The sequence below is a fragment of the Sipha flava genome, unplaced genomic scaffold (assembly GCF_003268045.1).
Source record: "Sipha flava isolate LNK unplaced genomic scaffold, YSA_version1 282_pilon_pilon, whole genome shotgun sequence".
NCBI classification, from domain to species: Eukaryota; Metazoa; Arthropoda; class Insecta; order Hemiptera; family Aphididae; genus Sipha; species Sipha flava.
The window spans coordinates 168,020-182,074 of NW_020272949.1; the positions used below are offsets into that span (position 1 = coordinate 168,020).

The 14,055-nt window shown below is 23.6% G+C and overlaps 1 protein-coding gene across 1 annotated transcript in view; it reads right to left on the reverse strand.

Moving 5' to 3' along the window:
- Positions 1-2,111, reverse strand: part of LOC112685561 — an 8,969-nt gene extending 6,858 nt beyond the window's left edge. The window contains exon 1 of the mRNA XM_025557495.1: positions 1,814-2,111. The gene's annotated coding sequence lies outside the window, so the exon portion shown is untranslated. The remainder of the gene's footprint in view (positions 1-1,813) is intronic.
- Between the last annotated feature and the right edge of the window lie 11,944 nt (positions 2,112-14,055).

The window sequence follows — 14,055 nt, forward strand, 5'->3', positions numbered from 1 at the left end:
AATAATTTATCAACAGTAATTTGTGGAACATTACATTCAATAGCCCAACAACCAAAGTCAGTTTCAAAAGAATTATTTTCTATTGGTGCTAACATTTCTTTACTTGAAAATTCATTATCTGAATAAAGAGATGATACAGGGTTTAGAAGCTCATTTACCTCCTTATGTAAATATAAACAAGACATATTTGGAAATGTGGAGTTAAGACACACATTATGTTCATTATTTGAATAATGAAATGACAAATTTGATGATACAGAGTTAGATGGTTCACTTTCTTCGTTATATGTTATCTGTAATTAACAATCTATATTAGGTGATGATTAGGTAATAATTTTACTATAAAATTTACTTTAACTTCGTTATTTGTATTTATTATTGAACTAATATCATCACTACTGGTCGTGTTGAAGTATAAGTTTTTAATTTTAGTAATTTCTCGTTTCACACTTCGCCTTATTACTGACTTATCTCGTTTAGACATCTTGTATTTAAAACAAAACTAATATAGGTACCTAATTAAACTCCTTATTTATATTTTTAGTAAGAGTATTTGAATTTAAGAAATAAAATTATTTTATTGCTTCATTTAAAACATACATTAATAAGTAGTTGTATAATACTGCATTAATATTGAGCCAGTTTGATAAGTATATATTAATTAATAATTTTTTGTTTATCTGGTATTTAAATTATTTAATGGTACTTATACATGTTATAAGTTAGGTGTACATAATTTAGTTTAAGTATTAAATACCTAATTGATCTTAATATCTATAATAAGTTAGGTATTATATTATTACATATAATAAAATATTTTATAATATGCTGTACCTATTAGTTTATCACATATACATTAACTGTATTAAAATATTGTTTATTAAGTAGGTATTAAATTCCTAATTAACTTACATTTTTTAACATTTTAAATTTATAAAATTTGCAGGTCCAATAAGTTACATTATTCATAACAATAAATTATATACATATATATAAATAAAACCCAACATAAAACAGTACAATAAATACATTTTTCTTAAAATGCACAATCTAAGATTTAATTACATGTAAAAAGCATATAATGATAGCTTTGTACCTAACTAATCTGTAACACTATATTATAGTAAGAAGTATAAGTATCACATAAGTAATTTACACATTAAAAAAATAAATATTAATAGAAGCTAAATAAAAGCAGAATTTTAACTAATTAATTATTTGTAAAATAAGTAGGCATAATATTATTAAGATTTCTAAGTATGAATATGTAGAATTAAAAATGTAAAACTAAGTAAATATTAAAAAATTAATTTTGTATTTTTAGAAAATATCAGTGCAGTATTAGATAAAAGGCTTTCACTTAAAATTGATGTTTTTTTTTTATAATTTTTGAGGGTTTTATAAGTTTTTTATTTTATTATTATTTATTATTACTACTTTTTGTATTCAACTTTCAAAATGAAATTTTTTTTAATTGATGATTTTACTCTAAAATTAGTAAAATAATTAAGTATTTTAAAATATAAAACAAAAGGTTTTGTGTAAATGCGTTAAACGCATTGCGTTTTGTCCATTTTTCGCGTGGACCAGAGAGAGAAAAAAAACAGTATGCAACATATATACATAATAGGTCGCTGACATTCTCTAAATAATAATTGCTATTTAAATAGTTCGATTTGTGACATATTAAGTCAGTCATGAAATTTAAGACTTACAAACTTATTTTCAGGTACCGCATATTTATAATATAAATAATAATTATTTATGGTAACAGAAAATAAATAATAATACAATAAAATTATTTAGTACTTACGTAGGTTTGTTGTCTGTAATGATCGATCTATTGACTGTTTTAAGAATTAAAGCACAAGTGTATCAATGAAGTCCACGGTACGCGGTGGATCACCAAAATTGTGATTAAAAGACAATGAGTAATAAAGTCGCCGTGTTCAAAATAATTCACCAGAATAATGTTAACAGCTGATAGGTAGGTATTTGGAAGCAATTAATTGAATGTTTCTTAGGAATTGGAAGGATTTTCAAAACCTATTGTAATGAATAATACTCGCGCAAGCGTTCGCGTTAACAAAAATTAATAATAGTCTACTCTATGCGTGTATAGGTAAATGAAGGAAAATGTATAGAGAATATAAATGGTCGAGCAAAACGATGAACTTTTATCTAATAAATCACAAAAATCATAATTATTTTTATCAATTTGGAAATCCTGATAATAAAGAAGTTGATGAGACGAAAATAACACGATACATTTATTGTTTTGAAGGACATTCATATATGATTTTGTCTAGTTAGATTATTAATCCGAACCACAGTGCGTCGCTGCGATTATATATTATATTATAAGCTCAATACGTGTATAGAGTGAGCTTTCTTGGTACCTATTAGCAGTGTTGTAAAGTATTCAACTGGACTATCAATGTTGGTTTTTGTCTATTTTTATCCATTTCCCAAGAAACAGTTCATTGACGACGACCATGTGATGTAAATTGCTTAGATATACGCCTATACATTGTTTTTCAGTACTGATTAGATTGTGTAGATTGTTTATAATACCGGCTATACTAATAATTAGTATCAATTATTGATACCCAACTATATTTTATTTTTGTTTTTCGTAATTTAATTTATGAAAGACGAAAATGTAGTTATTAATATCTACTTGAATTGTTTAGAGGGGTATTCTTGTTATTGGTTAATGGCTTATTGCTCACTATTTACTAGGAAAATGTCAATGATTAATATTGTTTATAATCGACGGAGACTTGTGAGGGTACGAAATGTCAAATTAAAATAGCCTGTATTAATTTATTTTTTGAGTTAGACATGTTCATAAAATGTAATTGACGGGCTTTTATTTGATTAAAATATAAATTATTTCTTAATAATATACTCTTAATTAAATACATATTTTTTTTTGTATTATTTAATTATTTCGAATACGGATCTAAGAGATTTCGCCGCCGGACTACTTACTGTAGGGCTACTCGCTCCGAAGAGAACCTCCCCATGAAATATTATTACCAACAATGTACTTATCATTAAAGATTGATGAACAATAATATTATTTTCAAACCTCACCACCCGACTTTTTGCATGCATTCATTCTTGATTGATACTCTTTAAATTGTGAAACATAAATGTTGATATGTTCCTCAATTTAAATCATGTACCTTTTAACACCCGCACGGCCCCACAATAGAATTTGCAGCTTAATTTCCGTTTGTACATAAATATTTAAGCACTTGCATACTCCTCTGAGGCAGAAGATTCTTTCAGAGCGCTAAATATGAACTAAGTTTCGAAAACCAATATTTTTGGGATAGAAAAATGAACATTTTTTGTATGTACAATCTAAAAAATTATTCTACTTTATTGATTTATTATTTTCAAAACATTTTCTAAGTATTACTTTCTTAAGTTACATAATTAATTTGATGTGAATATTGTAAGAATATACTTAAAATAATGTTATTCTACGTTCTCAATTAAATGTTTTCGAAATGTTCTCATTAAATTCAAAATAATAAATTTGAAATATTTTGAAAATATTGTATGTAAAATGTTATATTTCAAATATTTTTAAAAATTTATGATAACATAAAATATATAATATTATTAATGAAACTTAGTTATAAAGTTCTAACAATATTTAAGTTGAGAAATTGTTATCTGAGGTGTATTATAGAAATCTTTGCTGAATAAGTACTAATTATTTACTTCATTAATGCATACGTTGTAATGTACTTCTTATATTCATTTGAGTTTACGTCTCTAACTGATTATTATGTTATTTTAAAGCTTGGATAGGCTTAAAATTAAATAATGTATTCATTATTTTATACAATATAACAATATGTATATGATATTGGTAGCCAGTAGGCTTAACATTGTATTTGATATATACAATGAATGTATTATTGATGTTTGTATTAATTATATTAGTAAATAGAAGATTTTTAATTTTAAACTTATTGAACTGTATATTATTCATCTTCAGAAAAACTTAACTATTGTTCTCGTACTATTAAATTATTATTTATTATATACGAGTGCCATAGTGCTTTACTAGTATATATAATTATTATTATAACATATTATTTACAAATGAGGGGCCACAATGCAAAACGTACTTTTTCCATTTTTCTCTTTTTTCAGTAGAGCAGGTTTTCTGTTTAAGGTATTTTTAATTGGCTTTGACCATCCCGGAGGATTTTAAAAAAATCTAAAAAATATTCCTATATTGTTTATAAATTAATTTCTTTTTTGTTTAATTTATTTATTGCCTTTTTTTTTAATATATAAAAAAATCGTTTTCTTCAAAACAGACCTTTTCCGGAATAAGTACGTTTTGCATTAAATTTGGAAAAAGTACGTATTGGAAAAATTATGAAAAATTTTAAACAAAACGTACTATTTCCGGAAATCGAATATTTTGTAAAAAATCTTTTAATTAGTCCATTTTGCAAAAAACATAATTATTTTTGATAAAATACACCTATTCTGGGAAAAGTACATTTTGAAATAAATTTTTTAATTTGAAAAAAATTTAAGAATGAAATGCTAAATAATATTAAAGAGTTAGTAATAATACAACTCAATATTTTTAAATTTCATTTACACTTTTATTTTGTATTTTGTCCATAGTAAAACAATTATTATTATTAGATTCATTATTTGTGGATTAATTAAACCAAGTTTGTACTTTATCCTAATTTTATAACACATTATAAACATTATAAACATACTGTATCATATAACACACCTATACATATTATAGTATATGAACAATATTAAATTACCTGCAGATAATCATTATTTTCTATAGTTTTTGAATTTATCATGTTACCATAAGTTAAATGGTTAGGTTCAAATGCCTGAAATAATAATAAATTATAGAGCATTAAGTAAATCATACATTTTTGAAGTAGGAATACTTTCTTAAAAATGTACATTACAAAAAAAATATAAGTTTGTTTACTTACTGAAGTCGCTGCATTAAGCATTTTATTTATGCGTGATCTTCTCATTGTAATTGTCAAAACATTTAAAAGGAAATTATTTATTAAATCTTAAGTTTTAAGTTTTAACTACTGTAGAATATATTTTATAGACGGCAAAAGCCGAGCAAATTTCTAATCAGCAATACGATTTTGGAGGGAAATGGTAACATATCTTACATTGTAATGAAGTTAGTAACGAGATAGATACATTTTATGAAAATTTGAATTACGCTAAATTTTAAATAAACGCATGGCACAAATATAATTATTAACAATGACGTTAAAATAATTAAACAAACTTAAATTTAAAATTAATTTACTTAAAACTATAATTAAAAATTAAAAGACCGTTTTGGAAAAAAATATTTAATGACAATACAATTACGTAGGAAAAGGAGCATTTTGTTTTATTATGGAAATAGATCTTCTTAATAAATAATGAAGGAAATAGTACGTTGTGCAGCGAATTTCTATGTATGGTACACTTTTAACATTGGAAAAGGTATATTTTGAAGTAAAATGGAAAAAGATTGTTTTGCATTGAAAGATATCATGGAAAAGGAACGTTTTGCAGAAAACATAGTTTTTTACCATCGTTTTCTTAAGGAAAAAGACCGTTTTGGCTTATAATAATACGACCATTCGATTCCCCATGCAATTTACCATGTGAATCAATGTATAACTCAATTTTCTTAAAAATGGAAAAAGTACGTTTTGCATTGAGGCCCCTCAAATTTAAACGTTAAAAGTAATTTAAATAAAATTAGCTTTACTTTAACTCTTTAACATTGAGTAAAATTTAATCATTTTTTTTTTCAGTCAAAATTATTATTTCTGGAGTACAATATTATGAAAAACATTATTATCCTTAGTTTTAAAATAAATTATTTTCGGTCATCATTATTTAGGCTGATTATATATATTAAGTTGATATTATTCCAATGACTTTCATCACAGATACATTACATACATGAAGATATAGGTATGTCTTGGTAAAATGAGCCAAACAAAGTAGTTATATTCTTTCAGGGTAGTGTTTACAAAACATCATTAATAATGAAAATGCTGTTAATTGACATAATTAATTTGTGTGTATATAAATATTAATAAATTTTACATTAAGTTTGCTTAAAAAAATATACAAATTACAATATATATTTAAATATAATTAAAAAAAAAATGAATATACTTATTGATAATGTACTATAATAATAATAATAATAATAATAACAATTATTGGTATGATAATAATATTAATTTTTTAAATTGTGCTTCGTGGATTCTTTATATTAGACGAATACATTTTTCAAATTATTTTATTATTATTTTTAAAACTGTTTTTGTTATTAATCAAATAGGTAGCACAAATATGATACTATAAATGTATGTGGTCGTTCAAGCAAAATTATATCATTACAATTTATTATTGGAGGTATACTTTTGTTTAAAGAAAAATTATCGTTAACGTGTTTAGTAATATTTACATATAATTGAGGAACATGAAGAGATTAAAAGTAGTTAATTAAGTAAAAATCTATTTGTTCTACTTCCAAAACGAATAAAAATATTGATTTGGAAATTGAAATAAAAGCACTCATTTTTCAACAAATTTTTGTTTTTCAATAAATTTTGTTTAATAAATGTAAATTAATTCCTTTGCAATAATCATACTCATTATATTTTTTATTCAAATAATTATTATAAAAGAAACAATATAAATCAATTTCCTATCACTATTATCACTAGGTACGTTTTAAAAAGTAAAAATTGCCCTTTTGACTAACAGCGGCTAGTTCCACCATTACACTTTTGTTTCACATTCAATAATTTGGTATACGAAATCAGCTATCCAGCTGTTTTTTCCGTATTTGTGCATTTTATCGGCAAATCATTATACTTGAAATTATAATCAACATTAAATAAAATAATGCACCATTTTAAGACCGAGATTGTTTTAATATTTGTTTAGTGGAGTTGTTGAGTTGTTGCGTGTCATTGTTGGAAAGTTGTAGTTTTTTCCTCCTATTATAAAATCGTGTTATACCATTGTCATTGATATTATTTAAATAAATTAAGTTCTGAATTAAAGTTTAATCACATTTTTTTATGCAAATAATTATCTCAAGCTTATTGACTGTTCACTACACAGCGTTAATTGTTTTAAATCGTTTGCTCTTGATATTTTTTCATTATTATTGCAAATTTATTATTTGTAAAAATGTATCAAACACAATTGAATCATTGACAAATTTCTATTGGAAATTTAAGTATGAACCAAAGAAAAATCTATTTTTTTTTTGGGAATATATGACATTTTTTAAATTACTCCTTGTCTTGTTTAATTTTCAGAAAAATAATTTAGCACATTGCAACTGAAATGTAATTCATTATATGCACTAATGAAGAATGAAGAATTTAATAGGAACACATTTTGTTATTATTTTTAAATTTATAAGACTCAAATCAAAACTAAAAAATATATTTTTAATCCTTTATTCATTTTATGTTTGAAAATTTATAAAATATAATTTATTGTTGATAATTTTTCTTAATTAAAAAAAATATATATATATATATATATATATTTACATTTTTTAAAATGATTCGATAAACAGAACTCTTTTATAATCAGATATACCTAATAATAATATTCTATTGCCGGAGTAGAATTTATACAACCCAAAACTGAATAAATACATATTTGACTATATTCAGAATTTAAATTTCCTAAAGACAACACGGTTTGATGCACGAATATTTCGTGTAATTCTTCGGAATCCGAATGTACTTAAAAATAACTTTTATCTTTATATTATATGCATTAATTTATATTAACCAGTGCATTTTTTCAATGTTTATCAATTGCACCGATTTTGAGACACTACTTATATAAAATATATCAATTGCTCTGATATAAAAATTATACATCAATAGTGCTGGAGAATTTTTAACTAAACAACTGAAAAGTAATATAGGTAAGTTCTTCGCAAGAAAGTTTATAATTTCGGTAAATAATCATTTGTTTACCACTTAAAACTATATCCGTTATACATTTAAGAACGGGCTACGACGACTGTAGGTACAACGCATGGAATTATACCGAATAATACTACAAATTTATTTTACTAACATATATTATTTGTCCACATTTTGTTCTATCTTCAAATAATAAAATAATATTATTACAAAAATAATGGTTTTCAAGCGTATCTAAGAGCGCAACAACGTAAACCCTTTTATTGTCAAATATACGAGTACAGTACTGCTAATCGGTAAGTTCTAAAATCAGTGGTAACAGTATTATATACGTTATTATATATCTAGGAATTGATTGGCGGGATTGATCTACAATATTATATTATATTCGAATATCGATCGGCGCAGTTGATGTATCTATTTTTCCTACCCCATAATTTTTTTTTCTTTATCTGCAATTTTCGGCGCAATTGATATGTGCCCCATTTTTTAAGGAATTTTCACTAGATGAAAAATCATTTTTTTTTTAAATAGTCAATGTATAATGTATATGATGGTAATATTTCACGTTCACTCCACATAATTTTGTCTAGTGTTTCAGAATCCAAGGAAACAAAATATTTTTACAATGTGAAATTTGTGTCACCTATTTAACAAGTCCAAAAAATTCATTAGTATTTATGAAAAAATATTTTCATTTTCATTTTTTATCACATAATATATTGTGTTAATTTATTTATGAAATCGCTCAAACCTAGACAACTGAACAGTGGAAACGTTATAATAAATCGGTTTTATTTGTACAATAGAAGAAATTATAATTTAATTTTTTTTTGATTCGAATATTTGCAGCGATTAAATGATGCTCTAAAATGTGCCTTTGTGATACATTTATTTTTTAGTTATAAACTTCATTTGTTATATAAGATTTAACAAAGATTATTAGTTGTTATGTATGTTGCTTAATGATTATATTGAATCAGCTCTTTATTAGAAAAACAAATAAAATATATACGAATATTTTACTGCGCGAGTTGTTTAAAATAATCGTCGAGGTCAACACATCCGTTTCATTTCTAGTAAATATTACTAAAAACAATATAATTGACTACTACATTATAATAATTATAAGTTTAAGTATTTACAATCTATGTTAAACATCAACACTAACTTGGGTATAAATAAATAATTTTATAAATAAATTAAGCATTTCATTAATCATTGATTAATTTTATAAAAATATAGGAAGTACAAATTTTATTTTTCGCCGTTCCAACTTAGTTTAACTGTTTTATAAGAATTTTTTTTGAAATGTTAAATGGTATTAGTTCGGATTCCATTCATTATTTTACATTCGATTTCATTATTAGTTTTTTATTGAAAACCCCTTATGGAAAAAGAAAAAGCAGTAAAAGTTTTTAATTTTTAGAATACCTTTAATGCAAAAAAATAGCAATTGTATATTAAATATTATTTATCAGGGTAATAAATAATGATGATCGATAATTGGTTTGTTTAACAAATATTTTCTTTAGAATTGACTGAAATTTTTAAATGGATAAGAATGCATCTATTAATATAGTAAATTTTTGAAGTATCTACTTTACTCGTAATAGTATTTTAGATTTTATTGATTATACTATATAATAACTATATAGTATTATCAATGCAATTTAAATTATGATTTAATATATAAAGTAAAAATCAAACTTACCTATACCTTACTATTATAAATAATATTAAAAATTATTATTAATTTATAATTAATAATATATTATGTAAAATATATTTTTTTTTTATTGAGACTTTGTAGTTTTACTAATAATTATTGTTAATATTTAGAATGTTTATCAAATACATTAACCATTGACATAATATTATGACTTACTGGTATAAGAAGTGATTTAAATGTATATAATACATATATAAATACATGATTAATATAATTAATTATTTAATTTTATACAGAGGGGTTAGATGATATCCAATTCAAGAAAAATTCAAGAAATCAGATCAAACACAAGTGACGTATAAGTTTATATATTCGGATATAAGCTAAATTGCATAAAAATCTTAGTTATTCTAGAATTTCAAGATTATGAGAAATAAGCATTGGGACGTAATATGAACGAGAATTTATATGAGTATCACATTTAAAATAATGGAAGCGGAAGCTATTCTGTTGAATTTTATAGGCTAGTTTTTTGACCTACTTGATTTGGGAGTCTGATTATTGAACCATATCCTTGAATGGAATAAAATAGTATAGTAATAATAAGAAAACAAATACTTTTCAGAATACGTTAATATATCAAAGTATACTTATATGATTAGGGCTAGGATTTATATTGAATGAAAATTGTATAATATGCATTCAGACTCGTATTTAGGGAGGGAGCATGTGTAGGCACATTCCCGGGGCGGCAAAATATCTTAGCAAAATTAATTTTAAAAATGATGTACCTAATGAAAAAAAAAACAATAAAAAAGGAAATAGTATGTTTTATTATGTTATAATTTATAAATTAAAAAAAAAATTGTATTTTTATTATATTATAATTTGTTTAACTTACAACCCATATGAACCCTCGTCAGTTCGGTGCGTAAAACTTAACGTAATTTAAAAAAGTCGCGGACAATAGTGTGAAACAGGCCTTATACATTAGCAGAAAATCCGGACCGTACCAAGCCTTAAATTTTTGGCCCGCACAGACCTCTAATAAGTACATAGTTAAATAATGTGTGGATAGTTATATCGGTTGTCCCACTAAGATAAGATTATATATGTAGTATATTTACGACGATTCGAAAAATAAATGTTCATTAAATAAATACCACTTAAAATTAGCAAAATTAAAAAAACTTGAAAATTTAAATTTAAAAATGAACAAGATTCTCAAAAATCTATAAATATGCAATTAATTACATTATGTTCAAAATATGCAAAAATATGCAAAAATAAAATAATGGTTCTATTTAATCAAGAATAGGTCAAATCGTAGGCTTATTGAAAACCAATAAATTTTGACTTAAGGAAAAAAACATGTAAATGCATATAAATTGTAGCCCTACTTATGATGAAGGCAGAGGACTTGTAGCTTTAAAAAAACAATAAATATGCAAGCACTTATGCACTTAAAAACCTTATATTATGTACTAAAAATATGCTCTTATATTTTTTTAAAGCGATTTATTTATAAAATATATAAATAATTTAAATATTGCGTAACATTAAATCGTTTTTCACATCCTACTTTAAAATCATAATACTTAAAGTAAAAGACTTAATCGTCTATCAAAAACATATAAACACCAAATTCCAATAAATAACTCTTTAACCGACTGTTAAAAGACTGCTTATCTTTAGATATTTTAATATTAAAACAGTACACAAAGACGAAAAAGTTCACACGAATTACAAATAGACGCACCTACGCAGACTTCAGAATTAAGACTAAATTACTATAATATTAAATTATTTAGAAACACTGACAAAAGTCAGTTTACTGAAATTTGTTGGTATCATTTATTGAATCGTTAATGTCCTATCGGAGAATGTATGATGTAAGCTACATGATTACTGTTTATAAATAAAATTAATTAAATTTCCTATCCTGGAGACGTATTACTCTGAAAAACATGCGTAAACTGAAAACAGTCAACAGCCATATTAAATTAATTTTAATTTAACAATATTTTGGTCGTAAATTAGATGAAATAAGAACATTGGCTGAAAAGTACTAATGAAATAAAATATTATTTGAAATATACATTGAAAAGAATAAAATGGAAAAAATATGGCCTTAAAACAAAAAAAGTTGATGTATGCAAAATTAAATTTCAAGACTAGCTTTATGAAAGCAAGAAACATATTTGTTTCGTACTGTGCTATTTTTGTGATTGTGCAAAACAAATATGAAAATGCTACAAGTCTTCTACCCTACTTATGATTAATAAATCTCGAATTCTAAATGGTATATTTTTCATAAAAATAATGTGCAATTTAAATATTTGATAAGATTATAGTCCATAATCCATAATAAAGTGATATTGTGTGAGAAGAAGTAATTTTTCTTGAATAATATTTAACGAGACTAAATATAGTTTAAAATGATAAATAACAATAGATAAATTGAAAATAGATTTTATATTAATCAGAAACTAAACATTTTAATTATTGACCCAAAATACAGATACTATTGATATAAATAATAAAATAAAATAGTAAGTAAAAATCTAGTATTGGGTTGTACAAATACTCGTATACTCAAATTTCCTTCGAAGTGGCTATTATTATTAATAAACTATGACTTAGTTATAAAGTTATAAACAATATACAATAGAAGAAACTATGAAATAATGAAATAACATAAAAATATAATTTTTTTTTAGAATAATATTTGATTGTTAACAATCATAAAACTTTAAAAATGTTTGCAATTAAGTAGGTATAAAAAATAATATATTATTTACACTTATAGTTGTATTTTGTGATGAATTGGTGAACAAAAATTGAAAAAAAATGTCTATCAACGATTATATCATGGTGTTATAATTAATTACAATTTTGCTTACAATACTATAAATTTTAATTAATTAATATATAATATATTTAGAATTTTTAAGAATTTCAGAAAAACAAAACAAAATTATTTTAAAGATCAATATGGTTGTTAACATTGGCAAAATCAATATAGTCAATATTATAAAGAAATAAGGTGATTTATCATAATATTGTTCTTAAATATCTGAAAAATAAATATATTAAAGCATAAAAAAATTAATAGAAAAAATAAAATAATTTTAAAAAAATGGTTAACTCCTAAGTTGAGTTTATAGGTAAAATATTTTGAAGTGTTTGTCAATAATCTGACATAAAAACTAATTTATAACGTGAGCTATTGGTAATATTCATCAACCAAACCAGTATACTGCCTTGCTAAGCAAAAATGCCGTAAAAACAAATATGCTAGTTTTGAGAAAAACGCATTTTTGTATTTTTATTTTATGTTACCTTTATTTTTTTTTCCATCCTGTTTGATTTAGTATAAAGCATATTTAAAACATATCCATATCTAAAGTATTTTTGACGAAGAATGCAATAAAATAATAATAAAAGAGTTTTATTGACTTTTTATAGAAATTAAAGCCGCTTTCATGTTATTATTTAACAACATAAGCCATATATACTTCTGTATACTAAGCAAAAATGCCGTAAGTAAACTGTACTATTTTCTATTCATTTATTTGTTATAAAAGTTAAAGTCTCATAAATAAATTGTATATCAAGTACTTATTATTAATTAATAATTCTAAATTGTGTAATTATAAAATATTAAAATGCAGAATTTTACAAATAATTTATTCAAAGTTAAAAAAAAAAGTTAATTATAAAAAATTGTTGTCAATTACTGGTATGTTTTCCCAAAAATGTTTCTTATTTTGGGGTAGAACTTGATTTAAATTGTTGATAATGTCATTTATTTTTTATGTAGGAATGCCACATGGTCTATTTAATGGTCGAGGTGCAATCATTCCATATCATATCGTTATTTAAACATTAATCTATAATAATAAAATTCTCTTTTCATTTTTTACCAGGTGTGGAAGATATGACCGCTTTTTCTGGATCGTAAATAAATTATTTTTGATCCATTATTTTATTTTTAAATTTAAAAACACAAAACGAAATTTTACTGTTGTAACATTCACTAGTTTACTAAGAATGATTCATGATTATCATTTATATTTTGTAAACACACTAACGAGTAGTAAAGCTATTATCAATGCGCTATCATAATGTACTACACATAACAAAAGTATAAACTTTTCAAATGATAATGAAGATAATGATTTAGAAGCTATTAATACAAAATACAATTACAAAAAAATTGCTAAGCAATAACAGCATAACATGAACAGAACATGGACATTTTAATCAAAAATGCCGTATCTATAAAATATTTACAGCGTTTATGCTTAGCAAATGTACATACGCGTTTTTACTTAGTAGCACTTATTTTTTTGTTACTTACGGCATTTCCAATGTACAATAATT